This window comes from Callorhinus ursinus, unplaced genomic scaffold (assembly GCF_003265705.2).
Source record: "Callorhinus ursinus isolate GAN/ISIS: 27379988/994484 unplaced genomic scaffold, GSC_fseal_2.0 scaffold13, whole genome shotgun sequence".
NCBI classification, from domain to species: domain Eukaryota; kingdom Metazoa; phylum Chordata; class Mammalia; order Carnivora; family Otariidae; genus Callorhinus; species Callorhinus ursinus.
Genome location: NW_027397075.1, coordinates 13,255,961 through 13,263,032, shown reverse-complemented (window position 1 = coordinate 13,263,032; position 7,072 = coordinate 13,255,961).

Genomic DNA, 7,072 nt, shown 5'->3' with positions numbered 1-7,072 from the left:
GGGGGGCTCTGCCGGATGTGGGCTCACTGGTGAGCACTGAACTGGGAGCTGTTGTTGAATCTCTTCCCACAGACGGCGCACTGATAAGGCTTCTCGCCGGTGTGGGTCCTGTGGTGGATGATGAGGCTGGAGCTCTGGTTGAAGCTTTTCCCACATTCCCCACAGCGGTAGGGTCTCTCCCCCGTGTGCGTCCTTAGGTGGGCAATGAGGTGGCAGTGCTCACTGAAGCCTTTCCCACATTCGCTGCACTTGTGAGGCTTCTCTCCTGTATGGATTCTTTGATGCCGAATGAGGTAAGAACCTCGGCTAAAGCTTTTCCCACACTGCTGGCACTTAGATGTTTTTTTCCAGTTCGGGGACTGGCTGGTGGCGACAGAGAGAGCGCTGAGAGCAGTCTCCCCCACTCGGGACACGCGCACAGGCCTTCTCGCCGGCATGGAGTCTCTGCTGACTCCTCCTGTCCTGGGAAGGGGGGTCTCCCCGCACGCTCCCCTGGAGAACGTCTTCATTGCCCTTTGGGCTCAGGCTCACCCTCTGGCCTCTCTTGGGCTCAGGGTGCCAAAAAATTTCACTACACTTTCTCCATACGGCCTTCTTCACTTCTGCTTGCCCTGAATCATCCCATTTCTGATTCTCTGTTTTAGTTTTGTTCTTGATCTCAAGACCTGAGGGAACAGAAAGACATGGGACTATGGAGAAAGAACAGAACAATGAGGAAAGTTACAGTTAAAGCACCATAAGGGAGAAATACCTAAATGGAATTCTTCACAGGATTTAGCCTTCTGCTGAGTAATAGCCTCATTTCATTTTCCAATTGTTGTATATTCAAGCTCCAAAGCCTGTGGTCATGGGGAAAAAAACCCCTAGAGTCCACCTACTGTTCTATACTGTCTCTTTTCTTTCTTTTTTATTTTTTTGAAGATTTTATTTATTTATTTGACAGAGAGAGAAAGCAGGGGGAGCAGCAGTCAGAAGGAGAAGCAGGCTACCCACAGAGTGGGGAGCCCTCTGCACGACTCGATCCCAGGACGCCGGGATCATGACCCGAGCCAAAGGCAGACGCTCAACCGACTGAGCCACCCAGGTGCCCTCTTTCTTTCTTCTTCTAAGATTTTATTTATTTGTTTGAGAGACAGAGAATGAGAGAGAGCACAAGAGGGGGGAGGGTCAGAGGGAGAAGCAGACTCCCTGCTAAGCAGGGAGCCCGATGTGGGACTCGATCCCGGGACTCCAGAATCATGACCTGAGCTGAAGGCAGTCGCTTAAGCAACTGAGCCACCCAGGCGCCCGCCCCCTTTCTTTTTTTAAAAAGATCTTACTAATTTATTGGAGAAAGAGAGAAATCAGGTGCGTGCACCAGGGAGGGAGAGGAAGAAACAGGTTCCCCACTAAGCAGGGAGCTCGACATGGGGGCTCAGTCCCATGGGGGCTCAACCCCGGGATTATGACCTAAGCCAGAGGCAGATGCTTAACCAGCTAAGCCACCCAGACACCCCCTAAATGGAATTCCTCATGGGATTCAGCTTTCTGCTAAGTACTAGCCTAGTTTCATTCTCCGATTGTAGTACTTTCAAGCTCCAAACCCTGTGGTCAAGGGAAAATTGCCCCTAGATTCCACCTACTGTCCTATACCATCTCTCTTTTTTTAAAAGAGATTTTATTTATTTGACCCCGAGAGAGTGTGCGCACAAGTAGGCAGAGCAGCAGGCAGAGGGAGAAGGAGAAGCAGGCTCCCCGTTGAGCAGGGACCCTGACACGGGGCTGGATCCCAGGACCCCGGGATCACGACCTGAGCCGAAGGCAGACACTTAACTGACTGAGCCACCCAGGCGCCCCGTACTGTCTCTTTTTGGATGTTAAGACAGTGACACGTCTGAGGCCGAGAGGCTAGCTCTGTGTCATCTGCCAGTCTGTCTCCAGGCTTCACCTCAACTCTTGACGGCCTTGCCGCCGGCAGCTGAGTAACAACAGGCTGCCCTGAGGTTGGCTGAAATGAGAGGTAAGCGTGTGGCCACGACGTGGCCAGCAGACGCTCAGGCCAGGACAGGAGGGTGGTGCTGGAGCAGGAGGGCAGGGGAGAGAGTCTGGGCCGGAGCCTCTGGCAGTCTGAGGAAGCCGAGGAAGGGAGCCGCACAGGAAAAATGCAACGTACTCCGTGAAAGAGGCTGGCACATGCGGGCCTGGGCTCTGAAGGGCAAGGGGAAAGCCTCCACACCGAGAGCCGGCCTCCCGGGCCCGTGCCAGGCCGTCCATCAGGGCAGTGAGCACGCCAGCGGCAGAGGCAGATCCCTCTTGATGGCCGGGCTGATGGCCACTGGGGGGACGTCCCTGTCCCTTGGCTGTCAGAGCCAAGAATTTCACCAACTCTGTGTGGGAACAAGACTGGCAGGTCACGTCTCCTACCTTCCCGGCCAGGATCCCGGAAGTCCTGCTCATCCCCGGCTGCACCATCCGCCCAGGCCCCTTCTCCGACCTCTGTGGGCTCCCCGTTCTGCTGACTCAGCTCTCCGGGCTCTGCAGCCCTTCCCTCTTGGCCAGGAACAGCACGGCTTGCCACCGTGGGTGCAGCGGCCCGGGAGCTTGACAGGGCATCCGCTGCCTCATAAAGGACACATGGCTCAGGCACATGGCCTGCCCTCCCCTTGTGGTACCTCGACGGCAGGCTGGTGAACTCGGTGCGACACTGCTCTGGGGTCCGCAGAAAGCCCTGCTCCCGGAGTCGTCCTGCCACCGCCCTATAGGCCTGGCTGTGCTCACGAATTGGAGTTTCTCATGATGCTGAGCATCCACAGGGTGGCCAGGAGCGTCTCGGTCTCCTCGTCGCCCCAGTGTACACCTGCTGCCTGGGGCCACGGGACACACGATAAGACCACAGGGCCCTGCACACCACACGGCCGGGTTAGCAGCTCAGGAAGTTGCGTGCCGGTTTGTCAGGCTCTGCCACAACTGTGTGCTGTCATCCCTGGGAAGCTACCCCACTGTGGGCTTCTTTCCTAAAACACAGACGCTCGGCATAGCGGGAAGGGCATCCCCTCTGACGGAGAAGGGGCTGTGGAATATTTACCAAAGCTGCCCTTTTGTTTCTCCTTATCCTGAATCCCACTCATTTGTCCTGAGAGCTGACTCACGGTGAGTGTGATGCTCGCCTGTGTCCACGGTGGGGGAATCCTTGAGGGAGTGTGGCTCTAATGGTCTGACGTCTGAAGGGGCCCGCTGCCCCCCGACGGCCTGGGCTCACAAGCACGCTGGCTCCGTTCGAGTGCCCGCTGCCCCTCAGGTTGGTCTCCGCTGTGTGCGCGAGCACGTGTGCGTTCACGTCGCCCTGCTCTTCCCACAGGCCGTGTCTCCTTCGCTGCAGGCTGTCCCCCAGTGCCATGCTCTACCTGCCACACTCTGTCCCCACTGCTTTCCGTGTCTCGCCCCTCCCTTGTTCCCGCTCGCTGTCACACGTGCTGTCCACCCTGTCCTGAGCCCTCTGGTGTCTTGCTTTCCCTTTCTTGCAGTCCCTGTGTGTCGTGCCTGCTCTTAGACTCTTCCTCTTTTTTTAAAAATTTTTTTATTGTTATGTTAATCACCATATATTACATCATTAGTTTTTGGTGCAGTGTTCCATGATTCATTGTTTGTTCATAACACCCAGTGCTCCATGCAGAACGTGCCCTCCTCAATACCCATCACCAGGCTAACCCATCCCCCTACCCCTCTCCCCTCTAGAACCCTCAGTTTGTTTTTCAGAGTCCATCATCTCTCATGGTTCGTCTCCCCCTCTGACTTACTCCCCTTCATTCTTCCTCTCCTATCTTCTTTTCTTTTTTCTTCAAATATGTTGCATTGTTTCAGAAGTACAGATCTGTGATTCAGTAGTCTTGCACAATTCACAGCGCTCACTGTAGCACATACCCTCCCCAATGTCTATCACCCAGCCACCCCATCCCTCCCACCCCCAACCACTCCAGTAACACTCAGTTTGTTTCCTGAGATTAAGAATTCCTCATATCAGTGAGTAGACTCTTCCTCTTTATCTCCCTCCCTCCACCCAACAGTCTCCACTGCCTCTGTCTCCTCCTTTCTCGGGTCTTCGGGTCTGCGTCTCTCTCTGAAGAGAGGAACACAGACAGTCTGGCCCTGAGGGAATGGGCATCCTTACGCAGAGAGTGATCTTCGTCGTTCTTCTGAGTGACGCCCCTGTAGAGGGTCCTCTGTGTAGGGCCAAAGAGTGTCTGTCTTTCCTGACAGAGGCATATGGCTCTGTCCTCACACGTGACTGGTCCCTGTAACAACACCGGGGGCTGCTGCTGCCTGTAAAGTAGCACCGCTCCAGCCTGGCGTAGGGCAGAGACAGGACCACTGGCATCAGATACGGGCAAAGCAAGGCAGGGAGGTCAGGCCTCCGAGGGAAGCACCAGGGTGAGCACAGAGCCATGTGGAGATGCCAGATGGACAGACGACAATGCAAGGGACGGCCAGTGCATGGACCTCATGATCTTTCTAACATCCCTAAGTAAGAAAGGGCTTGGGGCGAAGAGTGAAATGGGAACCTCGGGAGACAGCGGGCATCAAGCACAGCTCACCTGGGCCCCAGCTGCCCAACACACAGTCTCCTGGTCTCGAAGACCCCTCTTCCGGGAAAGGTTCCTGGGAGCCTGCGCCATCAGCCAGGCTGGGGAGAAAATGGCCTCTGGTGGAGGGCGGCTGCCACAGAGCAGGGGCTGAGTGGGGTCACAGGCCAGCCGCGCCGGTAACCTGTCACAAACGCATATTCCTGGGCCCCACCTGCACCCACTGTATCTGAAGCTCTGGGGATGTGCCCGAACATGCCCCCCAGGTGCGTCTGAGCCAGCGCCAGTGGCCTCTGGGTGGCGAGAAGCTCCTTTCAGCAGATTGCTGGCATAATAGCTGTTTATTTAAAAAAAAACACAAAAACAAAAATTTGCTTCATTCTAAAGTAGTATATGCACATTATAGAACAAAATGTTTCATATGCACATTCTAGATAAAGCTCGAGCCCCGCCACCTAGAGATGACCCTAGTAGTCCTAAAGATACCACAGTAACTCAAGCCTTTCATTTTTTTCAGGCCAGCATAATATATTCTGTCCCAGAAATCCATCTGCAAGAATTCTAGTGAGGAAGTGGTTCATTTTTTTGACTTATTAACGGAACCTCGGGGGACACACACACGTCTGTGACTCTGAGGAGTTTACAGTACTAGGGATCTGAGGAGCCCGAAACCAGGGTGAGCAACAGCAGCGGAACTGGGCACACGGTGAGTCCTACCCCCCTTCACATTCAACCCCAGAGTCTCAGAAACCACACACCAGAGAACAGTGATGTTCCCAGGGACTAAAAAGAAGTAAATGCTAAGATTTACACTGATACTGATTGTTTCATCTGTAGAAAACATTACAGCAAATACACCTCTTAGACAATTTTCCGCTTCATCAACCGAAGTTAGCCAACGTACAGAGTGTGAACATGTCATGTTTTCCTATAGAATTTGGATTAAATAAAGAGCTTTTTTTTTTTAAAAGATTTTTAATTTATGTATTTGACAGAGACAGAGAGCACAAGTGTTGGTGTAGCAGATAGAGGGAGAGGGAGAAGCAGGCTCCCTGCTGAGCAAGGAGCCCGATGCGGGGCTCGATCCCAGGACCCGGGATCATGAACTGAGCCGAAGGCTCTTGCTTAACCAACTGAGGAACCCAGGTGACACAAGAGCTGACTTTTAAAGGTTACGGAGCAGGCATGCCTGGCTGGCTCAGTCAGAAGAGCATGTGCTCTCGATCTTGAGGTTGTCAGTTTGAGCCTCATGTCGGGTGTCGAGATTACTTAGATAAGTAATTTTTTAAAAATAAAGTAAAAGTTACTGAGCACCCTATAATGGAAGCTTTCAATTAAGCATAAAAGGCAGCCATAAAAGGCAGCAGTGGCTGTGGGCCGTCTTTAAATGTATGCAGCCACAGTGTTTCACTGGAAGACGTGTGTAAAGACAGAGTCTTGGTCCGTCCCTGCAATGGATTATTCAGACATGAAAAGGAACGAAGTAGTAATAACAGCCTTGAAACCTTCTCAGTGAGGGAAGGCCGGCAAGGAAAGTCATGTGTTGTAGGATACCCTTTCTACAATTCACAGAAAATGCAAATCGAAAGAGAATGAGGAGTATCTTCCTAATGTGTGCCCCGCGGTCCTTGTCCAGCACGTCAGCCTGCTCCTTCCTGTAGAGCACTTATCCCAAAGTAGCTTTCTTCCTTTGCCTGTTGTCCGTTTCCCCCACGGAGTGTAGGCTCCTGCAGGCCAAGGACCACGCCTGTCACGTTCACTGTGAAATCCCCAACCAATATGTGGCACGTGGCAGGCTCCTCGGAGCTACTTGTGTCTCTCAGAGCCACCTGCATCCCTTACATCCCAAGCTTCTAACTGGTCCTTGGTGACCAAGGGGTGGCAGGGAGAGGCAGCTGGGCATCCTGACACATGCTACCAATCTGCACTGCTCCCTGTCACCTCTACTTCTTGCTCACCTCTACTTCTTGCTCTGCCCTTCACATCCCAGGCAGGTTTCACGTAGCTCTCTCAACCCTTACATTCCTGTACTCTTTGCATTCCTGTTAAGACCTTGGCTCTGAAATGGTGGGGGCCACAAGGGAGAGACCGTCCCCACAGAGAGAGGGCAAGGGGGCCTAGAGCAGGATGCCTACCAGCATGTAGGGGCTCCCGCTGTTCTCCTGTCCAGTCTCTAACTCCATTCATGTGCTACTGCTTGCCCTTCTCCGCCCCCTCTTAGGTGTTATTAATTATCCCAACCTCATGGATCCTTCATGAACCTCCTCAGCTTGGACCCCAAAGTGTCCCCACCACACAGCTCTGCCTTCTCCACATTATGTCAACAACACTCTTCCCCCTGCTGCCTGAGGACATGTCTGCCTCCTCACTGGGGACACCAGCATCTCCTGTTCCAGTGATGCAGTCTCCGCACCCAGCGAGCTGCTTCCTGTTGACCACAGAGCCGCTCAGTCTACAGCGTCCCTCTGACCCACACTCCTCCTTTAGTCTGTGCCTCTCCCAGACTTGGGATT